Source organism: Spea bombifrons, chromosome 6, assembly GCF_027358695.1.
Source record: "Spea bombifrons isolate aSpeBom1 chromosome 6, aSpeBom1.2.pri, whole genome shotgun sequence".
NCBI lineage: Eukaryota > Metazoa > Chordata > Amphibia > Anura > Pelobatidae > Spea > Spea bombifrons.
This window is the reverse complement of record NC_071092.1, coordinates 8028075-8041553: the sequence shown is the minus strand read 5'-3', so window position 1 is coordinate 8041553 and position 13479 is coordinate 8028075. Positions and strand designations below refer to the sequence as shown.

General features: G+C 42.4%; 1 protein-coding gene across 3 annotated transcripts in view; it reads right to left on the bottom strand.

Moving 5' to 3' along the window:
- Positions 1-13479, bottom strand: part of FGD5 (FYVE, RhoGEF and PH domain containing 5) — a 60383-nt gene that overhangs the window by 40687 nt on the left and 6217 nt on the right. The gene's annotated exons all lie outside the window — the stretch shown is intronic.

The window sequence follows — 13479 nt, the reverse complement described above, 5'->3', positions numbered from 1 at the left end:
TGATCAAGTGGGTTGTAAGTAGAACACATTCTGTGAATGGCGCATTTGTTTTTTTTTTAATCATTGTTTAAATTAAATTGTTTCGATTAAACGTCAACCTACTGGAAGCTGACGGACGTCAACGGCAGCCTACGGCGGAGTGAACACTAAACAAGTTCCTCCCTTATAGTTCACTCGCTTCTCCTGATCTGCCTTTACAAAGGCTATTGGAGCCAATCATCAACAATCAGCAACTTAATAATAGGTGAGAGGGAGGAATAATGGGAGGAATAGTCATAAAGAACGGAAGCTATGATACCTGTCTTCGTAGTATAAGGAGTGTTAGAACTTGGGAAAGGTGACAATAATTTGACAAATTCTACTATTTTAGGTAACAAATCCCTGAGCAGGTATAAGAATTTCGGGCGCTCTGGTGGCTATATGGACTATAATTCCCATCATGCGTTGCAAGCCATAATGTGAGACATTACCAAAGAGATACACAGGCCATAAACACACACCGTAGATATGTCAGAATTTACGGGAGCCTCCTGTTGAGATACAATCGCGGCTCTCAGAAGATGTAGTGACACATTAGAGCTGTACAAGCGGGGAGAGTAATTCTACACAAATGTTGCTGTCTGTCACTAAAGTAATTACAATTAATAGTAATGATAAACAGCGGGCAATCACACAGTGAGACGTTATTGCTATCCCTGGGTTGCAATCCATAATCCTATTATTGAGGGCATGAGGAATATTGCTTCCCGGGGGCAGAGGCTGATTTAAGAACAGAAGATGGCGTAAAACGAAAGGAAAATTCGAATGAAAACATGGAGTCTGCGTGTTTTATTTGATGGGCTGGAGGGGGAGGGAGAATATAATTTATCATTTTATGCTCTCTAGTAATTATCTCACTGTGTCTCTCTCACTCCAAATGGAGCCAATGCCAAATAAGACTTTATATTAATCAATAGTGCGTTTTATTTTTTTTTTTTTTAAGTAAAACAGTATCTATGACTTTCATTTTGTTTTTGAATGGTTCACCAGTTTTTCAACCGATTCAGTCGTAAATCTTAGTCAATCTGCCAAGAAACTGTTTAAGCGAAGGACATTTAGGTCACATATCTAACACTCCTACATGATTCCCAAGGGTCCCTCATTAGGAGGGACAGATCTCTGAGGGACCCCAACCGCCCGGACCCTCTTTCGTCCCCTAATGTCCTACTTTTGTTGGAGTTAAAAATATTGAGCTGGGTATCAGCTATTACAGCTCTCCGTGTCCTTCCTTGGCAATCAGAGAGGCTACAAAGTACTCTATATACCTACATTTAAATGTCCCTGTTATAACGTAACCAAGAAAGATTTTAAAACACAAAATGATGATGTCAGAAGGAGGTGAGAGGTATGTTTTCTGGTGTCTGTATATTAGGAGGAGTGGACAGGTAGGTGTCCTGATGTCTGTGTATTAGGAGGAGGTGAGAGCTCTGTGTCCTGATGTCTGTGTATTAGAAGGAGGTGAGAGGTAGGTGTCCTGATGTCTGTGTATTAGGAAGAGGGGAGAGGTAGGTGTCCTGATGTCTCTGTATTAGGAGGGGTGAGAGGTAGGTGTCCTGATGTCTCTGTATTAGGAGGCGGTGAGAGGTAGGTGTCCTGATGTCTGTGTATTAGGAGGGGTGAGAGGTAGCTGTCCTGATGTCTGTGTATTAGGAGGAGGGGAGAGGTAGGTATCCTGATGTCTGTGTATTAGGAGGGGGTGAGAGGTAGGTGTCCTGATGTCTGTGTATTAGGAGGGGTGAGAGGTAGCTGTCCTGATGTCTGTGTATTAGGAGGAGGGGAGAGGTAGGTGTCCTGATGTCTGTGTATTAGGAGGAGGTGAGAGGTAGGTGTGCTGATGTCTGTGTATTAGGAGGCGGTGAGAGGTAGGTGTCCTGATGTCTGTGTATTAGGAGGCGGTGAGAGGTAGGTGTGCTGATGTCTGTGTATTAGGAGGGATGAGAGGTAGGTGTCCTGATGTCTGTGTATTAGGAGGAGGGGAGAGGTAGGTGTCCTGATGTCTGTGTATTAGGAGGAGGGGAGAGGTAGGTGTCCTGATGTCTGTGTATTAGGAGGGGTGAGAGGTAGGTGTCCTGATGTCTCTGTATTAGGAGGGGGTGAGAGGTAGGTGTCTTGATATCTGTGTATTAGGAGGAGGTGAGAGGTAGGTGTCCTGATGTCTGTGTATTAGGAGGTGAGAGGTAGGTGTCCTGATGTCTGTGTATTAGGAGGAGGTGAGAGGTGGGTGTGCTGATGTCTGTGTATTAGGAGGGGTGAGAGGTATGAGTTTTGGTGTCTGTGTATTAGGAGGAGGTGAGAGGTAGGTGTCATGATGTCTGTGTATTAGGAGGGGTGAGAGGTATGAGTTCTGATGTCTGTGTATTAGGAGGGGTGAGAGGTATGAGTTCTGGTGTCTGTGTATTAGGAGGAGAGGAGAGGAGAGGTAGGGGTCCCGATGTGTTTGTATTAGGAGGGTGAGAGGTAGGTGTGCTGATGTCTGTGTATTAGGAGGGGTGAGAGGTATGAGTTCTGATGTCTGTGTATGAGGAGGTGAGAGGTAGGGGTCCCGATGTGTTTGTATTAGGAGGTGAGAGGTTGGGGTCCCGATGTGTTTGTATTAGTGATATTTTACTTTAAATGAACGTGATCAGGGTATGCTGCGGCCATTGAAAAATCCCAATATCCTTAGAATCCATTTGTAAATAAAGTGCAGAGAAAAACTGAAAGCCAGCAAGAAAGTTTGAGATGGTGAAGCGGCGCTCAGCCGGGGGCACAAAGTCTCCAAAGACAGTTTAATCCCCGGCTAATTCTCCTTCTTGTAGCAATGATACGGATGAGTGAGAGCAGATTGCGGCTGCAGGGCCAGAGGGAGCCCGGTAATCATTGAGAAATTCACCATAAGAGCCCAGCAATCACCATTAGAGCCGGGCGATAAACCCAACATTCACAGAGATAGAGAACACAGACCCAACTGATACGAGCATGTCAATTCCTGACAGCTAGAACATGTACCCCACCGTCGCTGACCGCCGGACCGCATACTTTACTATCCCTGTCAGCCACAACGCAAGCCCAGCAATCACTGACAGCCAGGATATGGATGCAGCGATCACTACTGGATTAGTGATGGGAAGTTCGGATCATTAAAGTGAATCGGATCATTTCGATTCGTTCACTGAAATGATCCGATTCATGATCCGGATCTTCGGATCACTCAGTGTGTCTGCACGGAGTTACTGTTTTCCAGTAACTCCGTGCAGGCACACTAACGATTGGCCCCGCCCCTTTTATTATGAATCCTCCCCCCTGCCTCCAGTGATGTCAATGAAGGCAGAGAGTCGTTCAAAGATTCGGATCTTACAGGGATCCGAATCTTACAGTGATCCGGATCATTGTAAGATCCGGATCATTGTAAGATCCGGATCATTGTAAGATCCGGATCATTGTAAGATCCGGATCTTTGAACGACTCTCTGCCTTCATTGGCATTCTAATCATTCAGAGAATGTCACCATACTGTTATAAATAAATACATTAATAATCACTGCCCCCAGGATTTACATTCCCCTTTACCTGCAACTGCACCTTAAGCTAACTTTATTAAATTAATTAAATTAACTCTCACCATTAAATTAACCCTAAACACCCCATCAACCATGACTGCCCCTATAATTAACCCTTAACACCCCATCAACCATGACTGCCCCTAAAATTAACCCTTAACACCCCATTAACCATAACTGCCCCCAAATTAACCCTAAACACCCCATTAAGCATAACTGCCCCTAAATTAACCCTAAACACCCCATTAAGCATAACTGCCCCCAAATTAACCCTAAACACCCCATTAAGCATAACTGCCCCCAAATTAACACTAAAGACCCCATTAAGCATAACTGCCCCCAAATTAACACTAAAGACCCCATTAAGCATAACTGCCCCCAAATTAACACTAAAGACCCCATTAAGCATAACTGCCCCCAAATTAACCCTAAACACCCCATTAAGCATAACTGCCCCCAAATTAACCCTAAACACCTCATTAAGCATAAATGCCCCTAAATTAACACTAAAGACCCCATTAAGCATAACTGCCCCCAAATTAACCCTAAACACCTCATTAAGTATAACTGCCCCTAAATTAACACTAAAGACCCCATTAAGCATAACTGCCCCTAAATTATCCTTAAACACCCCATTAAGCATAACTGCCCCCAAATTAACACTAAAGACCCCATCAACCATACCAATTTATTAGGGTTAATTTCAGGGGCCGTTATGGTTAATGGGGTCTTTAGGGTTAATTTCAGGGGCCGTTATGGTTAATGGGATCTTTACGGTTAATTTCAGGGGCAGTTATGGTTGATGGGGTATAAGGGTTAATTTTATGCTGATGATTGAGGGTTAATTTAATTAATTTAATAAAGTTAACTGTAGGTGCAGTTATAGGTAAAGGGGGGCAAACTCAGGGGAATCTAAATCCTGGGGGCAGTGTGAACATTATTAATGTATTTATTTATAAAAGTATGGTATCAGTGATATTCTCTGAATGATTCGAATCTCTGTAAGATTCGGATCCTTGTAAGATCCGGATCCCTGTAAGATTCGAATCATTCGACTCTTCGGTTCATTCGACTCTTCGGTTCATTCGACTCTTCGGTTCATTCGACTCTTCGGTTCATTCGACTCTTCGGTTCATTCGACTCTTTGAACGACTCTCTGACTCTATGAGTCATCGTTCCTGTGAGAATTAATGAGCTGTAACCTGACCCCAGAGTACTCTGCAGATGACTCACAGCTCTAGGATCAGGTTACAGCTGCATGATGATTCACAGACTGAACCGCTACAAACGAATCGTTCAGTCTAGTGAACCGACTCATCCGGATCACTAAAAAGAACCGGATCAAATGAACGATTCGTTCATGATCCGGACATCACTATACTGGATCACTAGCCAGAGCAGGAGCCCAGGAATCACCGACAGTCGGAACATGTACCCTACCATCACTGACCGCCAGACCGTATACTTCATTATCCCTGCCGGCCGGAACAGGAGCCCAACAATCACACGCAGAATATGGATAAAGAGATCACTGACAGCTTGATAGTGTATCTAGAAATCATTAATGGCCGGAACAGGAGCCCAGGAATCACACCCAGAATATGGATAAAGAGATCACTGACAGCTTGATAGTGTATCTAGAAATCATTAATGGCCAGAATAGGAGCCCAGGAATCACAAACAGCCAGAAAAAGTACCCCTCTACTGCTGACAGCCAGAACCACGACAAAGACAAGCCACGTGTCCAAAGCCAGGGTCAAAGTCATTTAAGTCTTTCCATTCCACCACATTCATGCACTTCTTTATCTCAACCAGTTATCGCCTTTATTTATACCCTCATTCATTTTATCTTTCATTTCAGACCATCTCATTCCTTAACAGTATCTCTAGACAATTGCCCCCGATTGCCTTCCAATGTCTTTGAATTGCCCTCCAGGTTCAATAGACAAAAAGGGTTTGTGTGGAGTCCTCTACTTGCCCCCCATCTGTGGACAACCATAGAGGATCTAATTTTGCCACCATAACCTGAGGCTGCCTTGGCCTTAAACAACAGATGCATTAAGTATCATCTGAAAGTATAGAAATAGAATGACATAAGAGAAATTCCATACAATGTTCATGACTGTGTACTATAATAGTGACAGCGATACAATAAATGAGTTAAAACAAAAACAAAAAGTGCTAATTACTCATCAAGAATTTACGTTTTCACTATTCTAATACGCCTAGTCTTTATTTGCTCTATGGCACAGGCACACACCACCCTTGCTGGGAAACGATGCCAAGCATCCACCACTCTTTCTACTGGCATTTCTTACTTCACGCCACTCTCTTCTTAAATTTCATATCACATCCTGCTTTGCTAAAAATATAGAGTGTCCTTTTTTTTTTTTTACCAAAGCAGGGAATGTCTGGTTAGGAGAAATCACTATTTCCAAAGTTCCATTTGCTTTCTCAGAATCCTTTGAAACTCAAACTACAGACTCAATGTTTCACCACGTAAACCTTTCATAATCCATAGTTAATAGAGTGGCATGACATTCTTCATCTTACTATAATTTGGAATTAGTACCCCCTATTAAAAAAAAATTCTATGCTGTGATGGCAACGAGGTCTTACAGCCTATGATTGCTCCTTTCTTTGATTACATGACGACATGCTATAATTAACCTGAAAAAAATACCTAATGGCGAAAATTAATGTTATCACTTTTGGGGTGGGTTTGTGGATCAGGTAGTAGTAGGGACAATGTTCCATGTCTACTCAAAAAAGATAATAAAATAGTCTACCGATGATTAGAATCCATCCAAACTTTGCCACATTCTGTTAATAAAAGCGCATTATATGTATGATGTTTGAAAAGCCCAGTGCTTTTGACTGCGGTGCTCGAAGGGTTACCAGTAATCAGCGCCCTTCTTAGCGCACACGCCTTTTCCCCCCATGCCGAAGCCCCTTGTGCTGCATTTCCTGTAAACAGGGAACGTTTTCCTCCCCAGAGATAACCTGCCAATGAACCGCAAGAGACTGACGTGGGGCGAGCGGCACACCCAGAACCGCTCCACGCCAAGGACGCCACACAATGCCCTTTTAACTCTTTTACTGCCCAATGTGTGGGCATCGTAGTGTTAACCTTTCCACTCCTAAAATCCAAATGCTATTCTGATGTCCTTACAATGATAGTATAGGTAAATCAGTGTGACAAAAGTTTTCGGGGAAAAATAATCAATTTAGGAAAACAAAGAAAAGGTAGTGGATCCAGGGAACATATGCCCAGCAGAGTTTGTAGTCTTATACTACAAGGAAGCGATTGCAGAATGGTTGTGTCAGCATTCTATTGAATATAAGGTTTATCATTTTTAACAGTTTTCTAAAACCCGAGTGATCATACCTAGGGGCTCTCCTGATTTGCCCCTGGAGCACCCAGGTATAGCAGCTAATTGCCAGGCTTCTGAGACAGTCCTTGGAGCTCAGGGTGGGTGCCGTGGCTTCCAGCTCTGACCGCTCTCCAACCTGGTTTTGCCCACCTGACCCAGCAATTAGTTCTGCTCCTTTCCTGCCTAATATCCCTTCTATAATTGTTTCTGCCCCGCTGGGCACCGCTCCACCGCCTCCCAGGCCACAAATGCTGCTTTTGCCCGATCTCACGACATCATTGAGGATTAGTATGCATCACCATATAGTCTTATTCTTGTGATTTAAGCATTCCTCCCAAATGTCCCTCTAAATGAAGTACAATCCCTCTATGGGACCCAAATCCCCGTGTCCCTTCTTCCTCCCTTGATGTCTCTCTTTTCTAGGAGCTCGGAACGTTTCCTGGTATGAGTGTATCACAGAGTTCTAGAGCCATGTAGCATGTTTATAAACAACAGGAGATGTGTTTATAAATAGAATTGTGTAAATAAAATACATGAAATGCCTCAATTACATAAATAGCTATAAGTACATCACAAAGTCACATAAAAAGTCTCGATGAAGCCCCACCACCACCAGCCATCCCTGTGACCAAACATCTAAAACAAAAGTGTCCATCATGGAAACTCTACGAAGTTCTGAAATCCTACTTTCAGGTGTAAAGATGGCAACCTTGGCTATTATACCGGTAATATTTAGAAGAAACTCAAGATCACATCATGTACTTTACTTAAGTCCATCAAAGGTCAACAGACTTTTCGACTCCTGCCAGATATCTTGGATTCTCAGGGACCATCCCTCCTTTATACTTCCTATGAACCAAGAATAACCCCAAGCTCTGCTACTAAATCCTTATGTTTGGTGGTACGTAAAAATAACCCTTTGTTATTGCTTCTATCGAATTCTAAATAACAAATCTACTTTTATCCTACTTGGTGGTGGTTGACTTGCTGCCCGAGGCATGTGGTGGGTTAATCTGAGAATAATTTCCCAAACAGGCGAAAGCAATACATTAAGAAACAAAAAGTTCCAAGTTAGAATTACAATCATCGTCCAAAACGGAAACCAGAGGAACACGAGTCTGTGACGGGCATAAACAGACCATTATTTAACTGGGAGCGTGAACAGCATTGATATTAGTCAGGGCTTTCAACATGACTTCATCCATTACTGTGCGTCCGGACACCCAGACTCGGCTGTTGTCTGTACAACCTGTGTTCAGGAACACAGAGATAACAGCCCAAGAGAATAATCAGATCGCGGCTGTAGGACCAGGGAGATGGTGCCAATATCAGCAAGACGCTAGGTGTCTGAAACGAGCGTAAACCCTGTGATAAGATTACTTCAGGGGTAAATCCATCTGTAATCTTATCCAGCAGCCACAGTGTATAACTTCACCGACAGAATACTAAAGGTGGCATCGTTCGACAAGACAAACTGCCCAAAAACAATTAAATAGCTCCAAGAAATTCAACCATTCAAACATGTTTCTGTTGTATGATACGTGGCATGTTGGTCTCTAATACCGATCTGTGATTATAAGAGTGGTTATAGTTGTGAATGAGAACAGGGAAGGGGGAGAGAGTGGTGGCTTCACTTTCAATTTGCCCACAACAATGTCCACAGTGGGTCATCTGAAGTGATGAAGGTACAATCTGATGTTGTGGGGTTTCTGAGCAGCTGATGGTAACCAGCGCCATGTAGATGTAATGTGTCTTTGTATCACATGCTGTTCAAGATGAGGCTTTAACTTTTTGAGTACCGTTGAGCAAATACTGTTACAACAATGAAAAATAGTCATCTCCAGGCCACTGTAACCGAGGATGATGTCTCTGTTCTTCTTGAGATTATTGGAAAATATAGTTGGGTAAAACCAAGAATCATGGAACCATGGAATCATCTCCTCGTGAGTCCAGGTCTAGATTTCAAGCTGAATCTCTGATTGATGTTGCCATCCATACATTGCGGAACGCCAAGATTGGGTAAACTGGTGACCTCCAATATGGCCAACAAATTTAAGGTTCCAGTTCCAGGTTGGGCAGGTGTAATTGGGCATAGGTAGCCCTAATATTAGGTCATATCTACTCACTTCATGTAGAGCCACTGAAAAAAGGGAGGCTCTCTGTGTGTCTTTTAAAAGCACAGTAAGGTGGCCACATCTCCACCGACCACCCAAATGAAAGGATGAAGGATGAAGGAATATATATATATATTTCTAGGTGTAATAAAAAAAAAAACTAATTTTTGTGGCACGATGGGCTTGTACACACATTTCAAATTAATTATTACGCCAATAAAGGCAAAGTAGATCAAATCTTAATTAATGTAGCCAATTATGCAATTCAAAGGCTACTTTTATTAGGTTTTTATAAGAAGAGTGGAGGCGAAACTAGACACTGCATCTTAAATACATTTACCATTCATTAACTCTAATTGACCCATTAAAAGGGAATGAAATGCAGCCTGTCACAAGCAGCCAACTTATAGAAATCTTTTCATGTAAGCCACGGGGTGCGATAAACCAAAGCTTTCCCGCTGCTCGAAAAAATAACACTATAAATAACTTTGCTGGACTCACATAAACTGAATACAATTATTAAATTACACGTGGAGATTAACAGTCAAGGAATTTGGTGTTTTATGGAGTTAACAGTAGAAAATCAGCCCTTAAATCCTTGACTGGGGAAGCGTGTGAGTAGTTGGTGCTCACGGGGGATACGTGATGTTTGCACCTGTAATATATATTATGTCCCAAGTGTCCCTCTTTGGGACCCACATTTTTTCCTCTTTGGCCATTTGATATATTAACCCCTTAAGGACAATGGGCAGTCCCTAAACCCATTGAAAACAATGGATTTTGAGGCCGTATATGCACAGGCTTTGTCATTAAGGGGTTAAAGGAATACCATATAGTGAGGATCAGTAGTGAGGATTAGTTTGGAACCCCAAATGCAGAGACAGGAGATCAAGTCGGAGAAGTTCACAAAGCGAGGGTCAGGCCATGGTCTAAAGCTGAGGTCAACAGTCACCAAATCTAAACCACAAATGTAGAAGGCGAAGTCACAGAACCATAGTCAATATCATCAAGGCAAATCAAGAAACAGCAGACTGGGTCAGAACAAGCCGGGTCAACAGGACAAAATCACCGAAGGTCATTGAAACAACGCAGGAGTGTTACGCCAACAAAGGGCAGCAAGATAGTGAAGGCACAGGACCAGGGTAGAAGTAGGAAGTCCAGGTCGAAGGCGAGGTAATGCCAGGTAGTAGACACACAATCACAAGGTTGCACACAGCAGGATGGGCTCAAGTGTGGGCTACCGTGAGGCTGGTAGCTGCTGTTACCTACTACCTCAGAAGACACAACAGCTGCAGAATGTCACGGGAGACCATGAGACGGCATCCCTGTCATCAGGGAAGTGCACCACCGGCAAGGACGGAGGTAAGTCCTTACTTGTGCAAAGAAGCAAGAGAATGTGGTTGTGTTACTAAAATGGTTTTTACCCAGTTTAATAAATAATTATCATCAGTTTCGGTAAAGTCCCTCTTTGGTCATCTGTGATGTAAGGCGTTATGACATCATCATGCAGGTATCGCCATATATACAGTATTCCATGCACTGGAATCTCTGGTTCTCGGCTCCTATAACGCTCATAGATGTCTCTTTTTCTTAAGCAATTTCCTCCTTTATAAGGGAAAAAAAGTTGCAATTGGCAGAAAATGTAATTAAGCCGCTATTAAATAACGTGTTTAAATTAACGGGAACAGTTGTAGTTTGGATTGAATGGCAGGCCTGCAGCTGTTACTCCCCAAAATGATTTTCTTTCCAGTACCATTATTGGCAAGCGTTTGTCCAGAACGCCTATTTTTAACTAAAATTGCTGAGTTTTAAAAAGCTGCTTGTCTGGAATTTGTTTTTGTTTTTTTTTTTATTGCAGGCTAAATTAGATGCGTCTTTCAGCACCGCTGAATCTAGAATTATTTTAACTCTTTCAACGACCAGCGCATTGTAACTTATCTCTCAGTAACAGAGAGATAAGTACACTGGAAACAAATGATTTTTCAGCACATTAAACTAAATTTTGGTAAATCTAAATATCTCTGTCCAGTTATACATTTAGCTTTGTTGTATTGTCTGTACAGCTGAGTTTCACTTATCTCCCCTGTCCTCTCTAAACGGGAAACTAAAAACATGGTGGGTCTATCATTTGTTGAGCAGCAGTAGGGCAAAACCAAATGTGCTAACATTCCTGACCTAGTAAGAACAGTCCCACCAATAGCATTGGTGACTGCAAAGAAACACTGAGAATAGTCATGGTAAAAATGGCTGCTTAGGGCCTAAGCGGAGGGCTAATATTCCTTCTTCTAGGCTCTACATAGTTCTTTCCATTTTTTTCTGATCGGTGACATCATCAGAGAGCGGTGCAAACCATATTGTATTGAAATAAGTGATTTAAATACACAATTACACAAAGATGAAGTGTGTGCCTCGCTCGCACTAACGCAGGACGACTCCAGCTCTGCTGTGAAAATCAGCGCTAACACAAACACAAATCATTGTCTGGGTTCCTTTTAATGGCTTTTGCATTAATAAAGTACAAAGGCAGCAGACTCTCTGAAATCAGCAAAATCATAAATCACTACCCACAGCCCAACTCATCACACTCGCCTTAAAGAGACAGGGACAATTATTTCTTTGGAGAAACTGTATTTACCATCGTAAGCTTATCCCGTTTGGAACCCATTGATAGAAAACTTGCCCTATCGTTAGTTGTGGATCGTCCTTAGGAATGCCACGAAAGGTTTAGGTTAAAGATGATGGACACTGTCTCATCACTGGTTTTCACTCAATATGGAGCTTATTCACTAAACAAAGAGAGATTGAAGCAGACAAGAAAACCCAAAAAAGCAATGGTGGCCCTGCATAATGTATAGTCCAACCTGTGAGATATTCTTGAAAGTCACCTTTCTGATGGAACTATACATTAAGCATGGCTCAGCCATGACCACTTGGGCCAATGCAAGGGAACGTTTTTGGTTTATAGAGTCTGATATGGCGGTCGACCTTCAGAGGCCACTTCCAGTCGCATTAGAAGCTTCTATGAACGATCTACATAAATGAACATTGAAGATGTTTGGGGCATGTCTACATCACTCCATGATTCTACACCATCATTTGGTCAGACAAAGGCAGAGAATTATGGGAATTCCTACCCTACAACCATACAGGCTGATGGAGAAAGGGGTTTTCAGGAGACCCGGTGAAGGCAGAGAAAGACCGGTCAGCAAATGGGACAGAATGGCGAATGGGGCTTCTTTTATCCAGACACGGCGTATCCCCTTCTAACATATCAAAGGCCAAAGGAGAGAGACCATCTTTTCCAGAAGGGCAATGGTTATACAGCAGATAACTGGTTATTATTGTAACGCATCAATGTATTCAGCCACGCTATACAATGCCTGGATCAGCACAGTCAGTGCTCGCTAAACCCAAGAAATCCATCATTTTGTACCATTTACTGAGCTAATTGGCGCTTGTGCGGAGGCAGCTGGTTTTATGCACGGCAGCTCACGGCCAGTTAAAAAACGTTCACTAAAACCAGAAATGTCTTTTTGTTGTTGTTTTCTTTTCCATATCAAACTCATTAAACACCTTCTATACCAGACAAAGCATTATGATATACATTTCCATAAAACTAATTGATTGTAAAGATGTAGCTATCCAGCTGTGAGTGAGTGAGAGAGAGAGAGAGAGAGACATAGAGAGAGAGAGAGAGAGAGAGAGAGAGAGAGAGACAGAGAGAGAGAGAGAATGAAGAAATAATAAAACAAAGGAAGAATAAAGAAAAGGACAGGGACTGCCAAAACAGGGGAAAGACCACTGGCAGTGGTATGGTGAGCAATGAATGTAAGGAGACCTCAAATATAGGACAAGGTTGCCTTTCTAGACTTTTTTTACTTAAAAACCCCCCTTTCCCTATTTTCCATCTTATACGATATATTTGCCCGTAAGTGAGTTGTGGAACAAGATGTGGAAGGAAGCTGGGAAAGCTCCTACGATACGGATTATAAAATGGAAAGCTTCCAACCGGGCTCTATACACCATCTGGCCCTGTCGGTTTCATATGTGGATAGTGGAGTGCAATGGCGCCGTATACAAAGAATGCTAATTTTAATTATGAAACAAAACATGGTTGCCTGCTGGCATACTGTCAAAAACCGTTAGTATAAATGATTAGTGATATCTTTACATGGAGGGCAAAGAGGATCATTAGTTATGGCCAAATCTCCCTTAGTAACCCATAGTGTCCCTTTTACCCGCTGATTCTCTGTTGAAGGAAGGTAGATGGGTTGGTAATCAAAAAGATTACAAAAAATTGCAAGGAAAATACAATGAAATTACACAATAATTATAATGTGGCCTAAAGAGCTTGCAATCTGTTACCGGGCAATGGGTATGATTGCCCAGGTTCTGTTGTTATACAGATAAATAA